This window comes from Pogoniulus pusillus, chromosome 4 (assembly GCF_015220805.1).
Source record: "Pogoniulus pusillus isolate bPogPus1 chromosome 4, bPogPus1.pri, whole genome shotgun sequence".
Taxonomy (NCBI): domain Eukaryota; kingdom Metazoa; phylum Chordata; class Aves; order Piciformes; family Lybiidae; genus Pogoniulus; species Pogoniulus pusillus.
The window spans coordinates 25,180,777-25,194,622 of NC_087267.1; the positions used below are offsets into that span (position 1 = coordinate 25,180,777).

Genomic DNA, 13,846 nt, shown 5'->3' on the forward strand with positions numbered 1-13,846 from the left:
TTGTAATTGCAAAATTAAGGTAACAAGCTTAAATTGAGGTTTACAACTTTAAGCTCTTGCCAGCAAACGGTTAATGGCAACGTTAACTTCTAGTAGAGTAATTGCTACCGTTCTTTTACTGTCATTTTGTTCTCACTCTCCTCCAGTCAAACTATTCGACAGAGATATAATGAATATTCACTAAAATAGCTTGGCATTGTCACTTATGCAATTTCTCATCATCTCCAATGTGTTGATGAGCTAATGTGCACTTGATTAAACGTACTTGATTTATGCAAACAAAAACTGTAGGTCCTTCTTGAAGTGAAGTTAGCACCTGCACAGCTGTTAGTGAGATGAGAGCCTAAATAATTAAGATGGAATTAAGTAAACAAACAACTCCAATGTGGTGTTCCTCCTACTTCTTCACCTTTGTCTTTTAGTTCAACTCAGTAGGGCATATTTATTTTGGCTTTTCTTGCAAGTTTTCTCATCTACCACAAGAAGTTGTGATGCTCAGCTTATAATGTGTGTATGGATCCTCTTCTATTTAAATGGCTACCATTAGAATAAATTTTAAAAATAACATTGTTATTAGCTACAATAAAGCCAGGGTAACTAGAATTAGAGGAGCATTACTTTAGGTGCTGTGTTTAAGTATGAGACTAGCTTGGACTTGACATTTTTTTGTTAATCCTTGTTAAGAAAAATATAACGCACAGCCTGAGTAAGGTGGCATTTTTTGTTTTGTAACCCCGTGTTTGGGTAGTAAGTGTTTTTACCTCCTGCTCTTTTATCTGTCAAAATTATTCAGACAAAGTGGAAAGAAAGAGTTGAAGATAGCCATTTTATCTAACCACCAGTGGCTTAGTGGTAAAAAAAAAATCTCTCTAGGTGTCTATAATACTGCTCAGATCTGGCTACAAAGAGGATGGAGGATGGGGAGTCCTTGCCTCTGGAGGCTCCAGAGGATGGATGGAGGAGGGAGGGGACATGTGCTTTCCTAAGCTTTAGAACAGTGGGGCAGACCTGGGAGCTGTTGTGGGGACCTTGTGAAGCTGGGACTTTCTTCAGGCAGACAGCAATTCAGTTAATTTGTTCAAGTTTTTTTTCCCCCTCTGGAAGTACGTAACTTTTGGATCTCTCTAAGTTTCAATTTCAGGTGGTTGAGGGAAAGCTTACTTGTTGACATAGTATCCAAAAGTGTATGTGCTTGACAAATGATTGGTGGTGATTACTGGAAAAAATCTCAAAGCAAACCTGATGATCAGTCTCTGCTCAATTGCTTGACCTGAGACTGCCATAACATGGGGCAGTGTTTGTCCCCAGGAATGTGTCAGTAGAGTTGTGGTAATGAGCCATATGCTCACTGGGACACTCAGTTTCTCTTTGGAATTTGGCTTCTGGGAGCCAGCATGGATTGATGATTAGCTCTGCACCCAGCTTCCTGGGTTCATTTGGCTTGGTGCCTTCTGAGGTGCTTCTCTCCTTGATTCCAAGTTTGTGGTTAGCTTCCAAGTTTCTGCCTTTCTCTTTTTTTTTTTTTTTTTTTTTTTTTTTTTTTTTTTTTTTCTTTTTTTGTTACATGCTTTCTTGCCTGCCCTACAGCAAACAGCTTAGTAGTTCCTGGAAACATGTAAAATTAGTAATTTATTCAATCTATGTGTGTCATCTTCAAAAAGTTATTGAATAAAACCTTATTTCCAGTGTTTCACTTGCATTTCTTGTTAGCTAGTATTGTTAATTGAAGACAGAAAGTGGAGATAGTCAGTCTCGCCTCTGTGCCTGGCAAGAGCACAGAGTCACAGAATGTCAGGGCCTGGAAGAGACCTCAGAAGATCATCTAGTCCATCCCCCCCTGCCAGAGCTGGGTCACCTATACCAGATAACACAGGAATGCATCCAGGTGGGCTTTGAATATCTCCAGAGAGGGAGACTCCACAACCACCCTGGGCAGCCTCTTCCAGTGCTCTGTCACCCTCACAGTGAAAAAATTCCTCTCCTTATGTTTTTATGAAACTTCTTATGTCTCAGCACCTTGTCCTGTCACTGGGCATCACCAAGCAGAGTCTGGCACTCACCCTTTCCGTATTTATAAACATTGATGAGGTCACCTCTCAGTCTTCTCCCAGCTAACGAGCCTCAGATCCCTCAGTCTCTCCTTGTAATAAAGATGTTCCATTCACTTCATCTTTGTGGCTCTGCACTGGAAGCAGTTGTATGTCCCTGTTGAACTGGGGAGCCCAGAAGTAAGCACAGTACTCTAGATGTTGCCTCACTAGGGCAGAGTAGAGGGGCAGGAAAACCTCTCGACCTACTAGCTACACCCCTTCTAATACACCCCAGAATGGCATTGCCCCTCCTGGCTATGAGAATACATTGCTGTCTCATGCTCAACCTCCCATCAACCAGGATCCCCCCAAATCCTTTTCCCCTTTGCTGCCCTGCAACAGATCAGTCCCTGGCCTATACTGATACCTGGGTTCTTTCCCAAGTGCAAGACTCTACACTTGCCCTTGTTGAATTTCATTAAATTTCTTCCTGCCCAACCCTCTGGCCTATCCAAGTGTCACTGAATGACAGCACAGCCTTCTGGTGTGGCAGCCACTCCACCCAGTTTGGTGTCAACAGCAAACCTGCCAACAGTACACTCTGTGCTCCAATCCAGATCATTGATGAATACATTGAACAGAACTTGTCCTAGTACTGACCTCTGTGGGACCCCACTAGTTACAAGCCTCCAACTGGACTCCAACCCATTGATCACAGCTCTCTGGCTTCTTTCCTTCAACCAGTCCCCAGTCCACCTCATTAGCTGATCATCCAGACCACTTACCATGAGTAACCACATAGACCAAGACAGTTCAAGCCATTGGACTGGGAAAAATAATGTTATTGTTGTAACATAGCTAGGGAAAGTGAGATACCTCCTGTTAGCCTAGCTGCTCGGGCACAGTGGTAAGCATGTTCTTTGCCTCTGTCCACAGTTATGTCTCTGTCTTGTGATCATAGATGTGCAGGTATCACTGCCTACAGAATCAAAACTGGAAGATATTAATAGACAACTACATACTGAGTATGTGGAGTATGTTATATGCAGAGCTTGTATCTACAGGGCTTGAAGGAGTTTGCCATTTCTATTTATAATTAGTAAACATCATCTTTCAACTTAGTAATTTTGTTCACGCCAAGTTTGAATTACTGCATTCAACAGATTCCCAATCCACCTCACTACCTGATCATCCAGACCACACTGCCTCAGTTTAGCCAGAAACATGCTGTGGGAGACAGTGTCAGATGCTTTACTGAAATCAAGATAAGCCACATCCACTGCTCTGCTATCATTGGTCCAACCTGGTTATGTCCTTATGGAGCAGATCTTTCTGGAAACTATTTGAGGGCACATGGAAAATAAGAAAGTGGCAGTCAGCATGGCTTCACTAAGGGCAAATCATGCCTTACAAATTTGGTAGCCTTCTACAATGTGGTTACTGCATTGGTAGATAAGGGAAGAGACATCATCTGACATTATCTGCCTGGACTTGTGCAAAGCATTTGCCAATGTCCTGCATCACGTCCATGTTTTTTAATTGGAGAGGCATGGATTTGGTGGATAAGGAATTGGCTGGATGATCACACTCAACAGAACTGCGGTCAATGGCTTGATGTCCAAGTGGAGACCAGTAACAAGTGGGATTCCTCATGGATTGATACTGGGGCTGGTGCTGTTTAATATCTTTATTTGCATCACAGACAATGGGATTTAGTGCATTGTCAGAAAGTCTGCTGACAACAACAAACTGTGTGGTGCAGTCAAGACACTGGAGAAAAGGCATGCCCTCCAGAGGGGTCTTGACAAGCTTGAGAGGTGGGCCTGTGCAGGTCTCATGAACTTCAACAAAGCCAGGTGCAAGGTCATGCACCTAAATTGGGGAAATCCCAGAGAATGAATTCAGAGCAGCCTTGTGGAGAAGAACTTGGGAGTATTAATTGATGAGAAACCCAACATGGCACACCAATATGTTTGCAGTCACAGAATCACAGAATTAACCAGGCTGGAAAAGACCTCTGAGATCATTGAGTCCAATCAGTCACCTAACCCTTCTACTTAAACCATGACACACCTGCAGGGATGGTGATTCCACCACCTCCCTGGGCAGCCCATTCCAATGGACAATCACTCTTTCTGTGAAGAACTTCTTCCTAACAAGGTGTGGCCTAACCAGCACTGAATACAGGGGCAGAATGACTTCCCTGGTCCTGCTGGCCTATTCCTGATACAGGCCAGGATACTTCTTGACCACCTGGGCACACTGCTGGCTCATGTCCAGTTGGCTGTCGACCAGTACCCCCAGATCTCTCTCTGCCTGGCTGCTCTCTAGCCACTCTGTCCCCAGCCTGTGGCACTGCATGGGGTTGCTATGGCCAAAGTACAGAACTGAGCATGTGGCCTTGTTAAAACTCATGGCATTGGACTGTGCCCATCTATCCAGCCTGTCCAAGTTCCTCTGCAGAACCCTCCTGCCCTCTAACAGACAGACACATGCTTCCAACTTGGTGTCATCTGCAGACTTACTGATGGTGGACTCAATCCCCTCATCCAGATCATCAGCAAAGATATTAAACAGGCCTGTGCCTAGCGCTGATCCCTCGGGCACACACTAGTGACTGGCTGCCAACTGGATATGGCTTCATTCACCACCACTCTCTGGTGTCCACAAAGTCAATCATATCTTGGGGTTATCAAAAGGAGGATTACTAGCAGCTCAAAGGAGGTGACTCCCCTTCTTTTCTGCTGTTGTGACAACCCATCTGGTGTACTGTGTTCATCTTTGTGACCCTTGGCATAAGAAGAACATGGAACTGTTACAGTGGGTCCAGAGGAGGATTACAAAGATGGTCATAAGGCTGGAGCACCTGCCTTGTGAGGGCAGACTGAGAGAGCTGGAGTGGTTTGGACAAGAGAAGGCTGTGAGGCCTTACTGGCAGCCTTGCAGTGCCCATAGGGGGCCTACAAGAAAGTTGAAGAGGAGCTGTTTAAAAGGGAATGTAGTGATAGGACAAGATGCAGAATAGGGCTTTAAACCTTCTGAGGTAAACTTAGATAAGGTGTAAAGAAGAATTTCTTCACCGTGAGAGTGGTGAAACACTGGAACAGATTGCCCAGAGAGGTTGCAGATGCCTGAGCAGAGATTGAAATTAGATGATCTTTTAAGATCCTTTCCAGCCCAAACCATGCTATGATTTTGGTAGATTGCAGTGAATGTATTTTGTATTACTTGACAGCCACAGGGCATCAAAAATAAAGTGTGTTGATTTGGTAAGAAAGATGCAACTAAAATACAAAGGGAGGTCTTCTGTGCCGAATCAAAACAATTTAATAATGTTTTTGTTTGAAATTAGCCTAGGCAAATAAACTGTTAATTTGTTCAAGTTAAGGGTATGTGACCACAGTTTGTATTACTCAGTATAAGGTGTATGAGTATAAAATTGATGTTAAGGCTGTGGAAATGCAGTGAAAGCATTAATTTAACCTCTTCTATTTCCAGCCTTGTGGAATTAGTGAATAGTTAACAGACTTCAAAAGTTTTTTCAGTGCAGTTTAGATTCACATCAGCAGCATCTGTACCTTTTTCCCTGCCTCATGTAAACTCTAGTTGAGCTTGCAATGCATGCACATCACACTTAGTGTGTGTAAGTTACCAAACTATAAGGGCAACTGACATGGGGCACTTTTGGAATATTTCTTTTTCCTCGCAATCTTGCAAAATGAATGTGGTTTTGTTTGAAAAGCTTTTGCTCAATCTTTGAGTACTATGTAGAAGTTTTACAAGAGTCAATAACTGTATAACTGTAAAGCCAGCTTTGTGACTAGGAATATGTACCTGCTGTGTGTTCCAAGGGATGCCTCCTGCCCACCCAGGCTGTTGAGACATAGATGCAAAAAAGGTTCACTTGCTCTGGCAATCCCCTAGCACTGAATGGTAGTGTGAGTTTACTTATTAGAACACTGAATAAAACTCCAGAGAGATGATGTTTATGTTTATTAACAGATGGCCTCTTCATTTGACATTTAGCTGGGAGAAGATCTGCAAGCATTTCACAGTCCATTGTGCATTTAATTCAGTGTTCGCTAGCATTAATGAAAATGCAGGGCAATACACTTTGGCCCTTTGGGTGTTTTGTTTGAGGGTTTGGGTTTTTTTGGTGTAGGGTTTTTTATTGTTTGATTTTTTTGTTGGCTTGTTTTTGGTTTTGTTTTGGTTTTGAGACTGTTGCTGAGACTTCAGGGTCAGAGGAGCTTTCAAGTCCTGCAGATATTTGGCCATCCCACTCAGCTGTTACTCGTGGGCCTATCAAATGCTTGTGCCAAAGCATATCTTATCCTGAAAATACTGAGAACAAGTTAATCCATCTTTAAGAATGTTGCTTCTGTTTGTTTCTAACAGGATCCATCTATTTTTTTGACTTGCATCTGTTGATCCCTTCTAAGTTCTCTCATGACTATATGAAATCATTCTTTATTGCAGATAATTATATTTTTCCTTAAAGATAAGCAAGTAGGCTGTCAGTTGTCTGTGTGGCTTATCAAAAGGACTGAATCTTTAAATCTGATTATGCATAATGCCTTTTTTACCATCTAGATGCTAATAGCTTCTGTGGCTCTGCTCTGCATGCTCTCTAATTTTCAACATCTTTTTTTGAGCACCATCCATGGAACTGGGCACTGTATTTCAGTGACACTCTTTACATTTGCATACTCCATTCAGTATTTCCATTCATTCTGTTATCTTTGCATTCACAAGCTGCACTAGCCCTTTAATAGCAACAGAAGCTCTGAATTGAACACTTAGTTATGAGGCTGTGATGAGGCCCCAGACATTTTTTGGTTGTCTTGCATCTTAAGGTCATGGTGGTCTGATTTGCAAACCTTACCTGCATTCCTTGTAAATGGGTGTGCATACCTGAATTTAGATATCTTAGATTGTTTTGGTTGGAACAAGCCCAGCTTCGCAAGTAATTGATTTAAATCTCTGTGATTTCCTTTCTACTTTTGTTTATCATGCTACTAAACAATGTAGTCTATTAATTTTACCACCAAGGACATGCTTATTTTCAGGTAGCTGATGAAACAGAGCATCATCCTAGTCATTGCAAACTGCAAAAGGAGCATTACAGTTGCATGATGATGTTCTCAGTAATGACAGCTTTTTTTGTTTGGCCTATATGTATTGATATTTAATTAAAAAAATCCTGTTGATTTGATATTTATTTGACTGATATGACACATCTTTAAGTCTGCAATTGCCATATTCAGTGGGAAATCAATAGATTTCACCTTCCTTACTCTTCCCTCTTGCAGTTACACAGATGAAAATTAGATGTTTTCTGGAATGTCTTGAGATACTATCTCCAAAATGATTCCTTGTTTGGGATGCCCATAAAACTACTGAGCAAGCTGTTTCTCTTTGACTGTGCATGTTGTCCATTTTCTTGTCATATGTGTTTTCTGAATCATCTTTCTATGACTTTCCCAACAGGAGCAAGTACACATCAAAACACACTTCACCCTGGAAGCTTTTTGCACAGAAGCCTGAGCCTCAAGAAGTCCCTTCCAGTAGCGGTGGTTGTGCTGCTCAGGTGGGCTGAGAACTCATTTGGACCAAAGGTTGTTGATTTGTTGGTGTTTTTGTTTGTTTGTTTGTTTTTCCAACCTCCTTTTCTTCTTCAAGCATGGTGTGTTGAGGAGGAGGGCATCTTGTAGAGCACTGCAGTGTGGTTGGCGTGGCACATTGAGACAAGAGATGACTGTATGGAGTTTCTGTGCTTTGGGCCCAAGTTGAAATGTTACAGTCTCAAATTTCATGCAACAGTCTGGCATGAAAATGTACTTTATCATTGTCCTGGATACCGTCGGATTTAGTAGTGATTTTTAACTTCCTGGACCCACAATGTAAAATGACATTAAGCATTGTGCATTAAGCAACTTGTGCATGTGAATCATCTCCAAGGTAACTTAGTTATCAAAATGTAGTCTCAATTGCTTGGAGTAACACTTTCCACTTCTCTAATTGCACTTCTGCAATCTGTGTTGCTTACACTGCCTCTGTTCAAATTATTGTGTACAGGTGTACTTGGTAAAGACCTCCAATTTACTTTTCCCAGTTGTAGCAATTAGTTATTATCTTTTCATTTTGATCCTGAGGCCTGTAAAATAATTCAGTTAATGTAAACAGCATCCTTGAAACTAAACTCTTGATGTTTTTTCTCCTGCTGATAATTTGAAGAGGCAGACTGTGTTTTCTGTTGTCTATGGCATAATTAATCTACTTGAATTGCACTTGAAGGGGAACTCTGATATCAGAAAAGGGTTTAGCAGCCTTGGAAGTTAGGAGCTTTTGAATCAGGGAACGTTGGAAAATCTCTGTGTGTTATTACTCAGCTTGTTGGGAAAAGAAGGATATATACTTCCTTTCCTCCCTCTCCCAGACTTCCTTTTTCGCTTGTACATTTTGTATACAGTAATTTTGCATGGCCACATAGTTTGCTGCTGTGTTCTGTTGCAAACTGAGGGGCTCATACACCTTGCTAATAGTTCAGTGGCCTTAGTAAATGAAACAAATGTATCTACTTGAATACTAGAAGTCTGGGGTGCTTTGATGGTAGGTGTAGCACCCAGAGTGCCACCTATACAATTCACTGTTCACAGTGGGGTCCTATAGGTGTCTTGACTGGGGACTTTATACATTCTGGTTTTGTTTCTGCCTTTATCATGTAGAGTAATTTCTCTGTTAATTGCTTTTATTATTATTTATTTTGACATTGCCTCTTTAGGGGGAATTTTGAGGAATCTGTAGTTGAAAAATACAATTTAGTGGCACTTTGGTCGTAAGTAGGGCAAATGGGTACTGTAGCATTCCATCTTGACCGGGAAGGGTGGCGATCTGCTAATTCTCTAGTATGTTTTCTCTGCAGAAGTCCCTAAGCAAAAGCAGTCCTGCTTTCCCAGATTTCCTGACTTGAGCAAAACCTTTTACAAAGCACTTTTCACATTAGGCACTCTGTACTCATGAGATGACTTGGCACAGGTGGGAGCATTTTTGTTCCAAGTGGGCTATCCGCTTGCACAGACTGTCATTCAATGATATGAAGTCTTTGGTGGCAGCTCTGCTCTTTCTGCCGTCACTAGCCAGTGACAGCAGAAATGCTTTCTTGTGTTGCTGTGAACTGGACAGGAGAGATGACCTGGCCTTATATTTCATTATAAGTTGCTATATAGCTTTGAAAAAAAGATTAATGCTTCCCTGAATCTCTGATGTGTTGCATAGTATGACCCTCCAAACACATATTGCTTTGCAATGTTGGATTGAGAAGCTGGAAGGCCAATTCTTTGTGTTATCAAACCCTGCCTGCATCGGTAGCTCTTTCCCTGTCCATCCCCTTCTGGGTGGCCCCATTAATCAGAGAAGAGGAGGCTTTTACAAACTAAGTTAGGGTGTTGAGCTTGTCTTTCAATAGTAGATGTGCCCCCTGCGTAGCTTCACTTCCGTTGGTAATAATATGAGGTGACTTTAAACTGGATACAGACTTCTTGCATTGAAGACTTTTTGCTTTATTCTCTGTGGGTGCTCTAAATATGTCTGTATGCACTTTGTGCAGGAGCTTTCTCAGTACCTTGGATTTCTTAGCTAATGACCTAGCCTGCACTGGTAGCTCACTCTGGAGTGTTATCCATTCACATAGTCACTTCCTTTTCCCTCTTAGCTTATTTTATATGGCTTTGCTCTTGAGTCCTGCAGACGGGGTGATAATTTAAAAGCAAACAGCTTTGAATCCTTTCTTGCCAACTTTTGCCCACAAGGTATGCAAAGTAAACAGAGCAGTTAAGAAGTTAGTTACGTACCTTCCCTCCTGCTGCAAGGTTCCTAGGTCTTTAAATAGTGAATAAAGAAAGAGAATGAGATTGATATGCCTAAATTGTGTTTTAATGTATGGAGCCACTGTGCAGATCATTAGGAAAACCTAAAATGTGAGGCTTTAAAACATGAACAGTGGAGATATATTGAATGCAAAGGTGTTTTATTGATGGCAGCAGAGAAAATAACAAGGATGCAGTAAAAAAGTGTAGATAATTTTCTTCACATAAAAAAATTCACCTTTCATGCAGATTTTACATAAATATAAGGATTCTTACCTATTAGGCTCTTGGAGGAACATGAGAAGGACTTACAGGTGCTGCCATGATGTTTGCATGTTTGATTTGGAAAGCATAAGTTTCAATGCTGGAATAGCAGGTGTACAGCAGCAACAGGGTGCTACAGAAACACCTTCAATATCCAGATGCCATCACAGTGTCTTTATTCATGGAGACAAATCTGTTAGAAAACGTGACTTCCAAATGTCGACAAAGAAACAGTTAACACTTAGTTTAGCTCCAGCCATGGTATTGAACTGCCTTTGCCATTTGAGCAATAGGAAAATTTGTTATTAGTGAAAACTAGACCTAAGGCCACGGTTATTGACCCTGAGACTCAGCTACAAGAGAATGGTGTGGCTGTAAAGAGGAATAATCTTTATGTGATCTCCTGCAAATGAGAGATGGCAGGTCCCAAGTGTATGAGGTTTGCAGGAGACAAAATCAGCAATTGAGTTATAATCTTATGAGGCTGTGAGCACAAACAAAACTTCAGTTTGAAACTGTCATGTGTGGCAGCACAAGTAAAAAGCTGGAGCTCCTCCATCCCAAAAGGAAGACCCTTCATCAGCGATTTTACTCCCTTGGCGTACCTCAAAGTATTGTCATAACCCATAGTAGTTCTCCTTTGCGCATTTCTAGTCAGTTCATGCAAGTAGCTGTATGCACAGAGTGCTCACTATTTTTCAGATATAGGATCTTTGTTTTGTATATGTAGTATTATATATAAGATGTATAATATCTTGTATAGTAAAATTGATCTGGTTTTAAAGGAAAGTATGCTCTGTCATGTAAAAACTTTTACTTTGTGTTTCCCAAGTGAAGGTTTTGAAATCTACCAAAAGTAAATTTTTAACTGAAAACACCTGAAAGAATGCAATCTATCTGTCTTCTGGAATATTCCTGTTGTTCCTGTGCCAAATAGAGAGCTGCAAACCCAGCTGCAAGGTCCCAGTTTATCTGTGCTTGCGATCCCTAGAATACACAAGGGATATTCTAGGGATCCCCCCATAAATACAGATTTAATGCTAAGCTCCTATGTTTACCTGAAGGAAGAGGAAACAGTAAAATATGAGTGAATGTATTTTAGTAATATATATCTAAAAGCTACAAGGTAAAAATGATGTATTCATAGAATAATATCTTTTTAAGTAGTTGTGCTTCAATAAAGCACAAGATCAAACATTGCAAGCCACACAGTAACTTCTTTTGCTCTTTGGTTTAAATAAACCTTACCTCAACTGACTTCTTTTTCCTGGATGAAATTATGCATATCCTATTTACAAGCCTAAGAGAGATTAGGAATTAAGGTAGCCTTTTGCTTAGCTTTGTCCCCATGAAGCAAACACTGTTTTATGAGATTTGATTTAGCATCTGCTTTTTACCTGTGAATCCTTAATGAGGTTAAAGCCATACAGGTAAATACAATTACAAGTGTGATGCAGATCATACTAAAGCCAAGAGATCAGCAGTCAGGAAGCTTTGTGGCTGAAGTACAAATCATGAGAGTAACCTTCTCTTCAGTTCCCACTTTGTCCATCTTCTGGGGAAGAAAAGGTGGCAGTAGTCAGTGAGAGAGACTGTATCTTCCTTCCTTACCTTGTGCAAAGAACAGAAAACCAGGTAGGAATACAGATGTTTATATATTTCTTGTTCTTTGAGTGGCTGTTTGAATGGCTTTTCTGCTGCTGTGTGGTCAGACAGAAGGCAATGTCTTACCAACTTCTCTATTGTAGTTACAATAGCATGGTGAGGGTTTGTTTTTTGGGATTTTTTTTCTCACCAGACTCTGTATGTGTTAAGTATAGTGAGGACAGTACATTTATTTTTTCATCCTTTCATCTGGAGAAACCTAGCAGCAGATTGCTGAGTGCTGCAAGTCTGTCTAATAATGTGAGCAGTCCTTGCAGCTGTTTCATATGATTTTTCTGTTTGAAGTGAGAGATTAAAAAAAAGCCTAGGTGATAACTAAGCTGGGTTTTATCTCTTTGGTGTGATGAGGCTGCACCACATGTTTTGCAATATTTTTCTGGTTTGTAATTTTAGCAATAAGTATCTATGACTGACTTAAGTAAGATGGGTCCATGTACCTCAAACCAAATAACTGATTACAAAAATTTTGCTTTCTTCAAGCGAGCAGTTGTGCAAACTTGAAACGTTCAGAAAAGGTGAATTAACTGAAGGTTGGAGTATACCAAACCTCAATCCACCTGTGGGCAGTGGAATACTCTTGAGAGAGATCCACTTTCTCCTTTGAATTAGAAAGAAAGAGGGATTCTGAACAGGGAAGAAGCATGTCACTGCCTCAACCTCCTATTTAGGTGTTGTTCTTCAATGGAGTAGTCTATAATTACATCTTTTTCAGGAGAGGAGGTGACTACCTGTTGTAGGTTAGAGAGTAGTTGTCCATAGAGAAGAAAACTCCTCCAAGGTGATAGGGATTACCGGGGGAAGGTACAGGATATCATAATTTGCTATCCCATTCCTTATCCTGTGGATTGCCTTTATAAGAAGCCAACCTTCTGGGCAGCGCTGTCTTTGCACTTTCTCTTCTCACTTGCTTCTTGATCTGTGCTCTTAACTTTGGGTTTGCTGTGTGGGAGGTAGACCTAGCTGGCAGGAGAGAAATTTTGCTGCACAACATGACACAGCCTGTCTTGGGTCTGGTTCAGGGGAGACTGGGCCTTTGCTGGATTGTATACATTCTTTTCCTTTAATTACATTTTGTATTTCTCTATGTTTTTGTAAATATTATTTCCATTTAACTTCCAATTCTATGCAGCTGTTGTTATTTTACTTCTTTGGGGTAAATGTCATGTTTTGTTAGGAGCAAACAAGCTAAAAACCAGTACCCTGCCATTTTACAGAAGAGCAAATTGAAGGATGGGACTATACTTCTTTGCCCAGGATCAAAACTATGGATTTATTCCTCAGGTCCAGCAGATCAAGGAGTAGAAATCATGCGTCTGAAAATATTTGTGCTCAGAAACCCTCAAAGGTTTCTTCGTGGCTGACCCTCATATGGTCCTGATTGACTCTCAGATGGTGGCTTGGATATGTACTGTACATTAATCGCATAACTTCAGCTAAGAAGCACATTAAAATTACACAGAGTATTTATACAAGAAAATCTTCACAACTGGGTCCAGTTAAAGTATCACCACATCAATCATGAGCAGTGGCATGTGAAGGAAATCCTCTGCTGGCGTTCCTAGGCAGCAATGCAAATGCCTTGCTGTTCCTGGAGTGCAAAATCATTCCTGCCTCCTCAAGTGTACCAAAATACTTCTAATATTGACTGGGAGATTAAAAAAGCCCCAAGAACTAAGTGTACATCTTAGAACCTATTACTGTATGTAGTAGCTATTAATATATCTGCTGTTGCAGATATGGTAGGAAAAGAAGTGCAGGTGCCTATAGCTGCAAATGTAAGAGCTTCTAAAGCTTTAAAATGCTCCTTCTCTGTCCTCCCATGTCAATACTACCTGCCATCCTCTATTTGTATTTTATACATTGACTTGAGAAAAGATTTGATTTGATGCTACAGCACAGCTTGAGGGACCGGCTGTACAGAATAGTAATATCTGATCTTATGTCATTAATATCAATTTCAGGCCTGCATTCCAGAGGGACTTAATATTAATCCACTTTTAACTCCAGTAATGTTGTACA

The 13,846-nt window shown here is 40.9% G+C and overlaps 1 protein-coding gene across 3 annotated transcripts in view; it reads left to right on the forward strand.

The window, feature by feature from the left end:
* PLXNB2 (plexin B2) overlaps positions 1-13,846 on the forward strand; it is a 273,275-nt gene that overhangs the window by 2,978 nt on the left and 256,451 nt on the right. For 2 of the 3 annotated variants that reach the window (XM_064142401.1, XM_064142407.1), the window contains exon 2: positions 7,521-7,620. The gene's annotated coding sequence lies outside the window, so the exon portion shown is untranslated. Of the gene's footprint in view, positions 1-7,520; positions 7,621-11,650; positions 11,798-13,846 lie in introns of those variants that run through there. The other variant, XM_064142403.1, reaches the window with a different exon arrangement.